This window comes from Aplysia californica, unplaced genomic scaffold (genome assembly GCF_000002075.1).
Source record: "Aplysia californica isolate F4 #8 unplaced genomic scaffold, AplCal3.0 scaffold00096, whole genome shotgun sequence".
In the NCBI taxonomy this organism is placed as follows: domain Eukaryota; kingdom Metazoa; phylum Mollusca; class Gastropoda; order Aplysiida; family Aplysiidae; genus Aplysia; species Aplysia californica.
The window spans coordinates 1,147,961-1,149,477 of NW_004797366.1; the positions used below are offsets into that span (position 1 = coordinate 1,147,961).

General features: G+C 38.2%; 1 protein-coding gene across 3 annotated transcripts in view; it reads right to left on the minus strand.

Annotated features, from left to right (window-relative positions):
• Nucleotides 1-1,517, minus strand: part of LOC100533448 (pleurin precursor) — a 59,180-nt gene that overhangs the window by 6,309 nt on the left and 51,354 nt on the right.

Here is a 1,517-nt window from a genome sequence, read left to right on the forward strand (position 1 = left end):
GGGGCAGAAACAAAGATATAATTCCCGGAGTCGTATTGATTTTTAAGTTCTGTTTTCTTTATCTAAAGCTTTTAAACAAAGCAGGCCTTTACGTGAAAACTGGAACATATGCAAATTCACGTTACTGGTTCACACGGTCTTTGTATGTGTGTGTACGTGTGTGTGTGTGTGTGTGTGTGTGTGTGTGTGTGCCTGTGTGTGCGTGGCGGTTCAAAATGTGCCGTAGCATTGCCTTCTTTTTTTGTACAGACATATGTGAGGCACCGTGGTGAAATAAGGCGCGCATCAAAATAATACAGTCTAAGAAACCCGAATTTTTCCTCTGGTTTGTGAAATTAAAAAAAATCAAATTCACTTTTTTTTCCCAGCTCAATACCTTTCATGCCAATTTATAAACATATTTCTTCGTGGATTTTACTGAAAAAAGTTTATTAAAGGTACAAAAAAAAAAGAAGTAAATTTTCATTTTCTCAGGACTTTCAAGCTTTGGAAGTCACCAAACTATTGCGGCCATTTTCTCGCTCATCTTACCTCTGATACCAGATGACCTCCACTTCTTTCAGTCGCAAGTATCTCGATTTCTTTTAAAGATATTCGGGTTTTTTTAAAATCGAAAGCAAGAAAGACAAATGAATAAGATTTAAGATGATGCCAATAACCCCACATACCCAATCATTGACAAGCGTCTGAATCCACCCGGTTGTGAAACCAAAAAATGTAAATCGAACTGACAAACGTTGATCAAAGTTACAAAAAAAATGTTAATTTTCCTTTTCTAATGACTCTCAAGTTTTGGAAGTCACCAAACTGTCGCAGTCATTTTTACAAGCGTCTGAATCCACTGCGTTGTGTTACAAAATTAATGTAGAGCGAACTGACAAAGTGAGTGAGTTGCTTTTCTCAAAATCAACTAATGGAGATGTCGGTCAAAGACAGACACATCAAATTTGTAGATTTTAAACTGATTACATTTCTTTTTTCAAGTGAAACATAAAAATTTTTCAAAAACACAAATAGGTCGAACACAGAAGACTAGAAATCACGCATCTGTCGAACTGTGCCTGCTGCTCATTTTTTTTCTAACCTTTGTAAGATATCTCTCGAACTACGGATCTTTCGAACTACTTAGGACAGTCCCGACGAATTCCAGCTATCCGTGTTATACTGTGTATTGTGCAAACCCAGCCTATACATTTATACATTTCATGTATCTATCTGTAACCATGAGGCTAGAATCCTAGAATTAACCCATTTCGGCAGCACGTCTCACAATTAATTACAATAAATTCTCTGCGACGTCCTTCAAAAGTTAAGCACGAATACAATTCCGTGACTGGAATTGTGCGCGATTTCTACCTGCTCGATACCTGTGAAAAAGGACTGTTATTTAGTCATGAACTCAGGACAGCCCGCGATTAAGGGGATTAAAACTGATGAGGTCAACCTGTGGACACAAGTGTGTCATACTCTGTGACCCTTGGCCTACAGTTCAGGGGGGTTTAAGGGGTTCAGGGGGT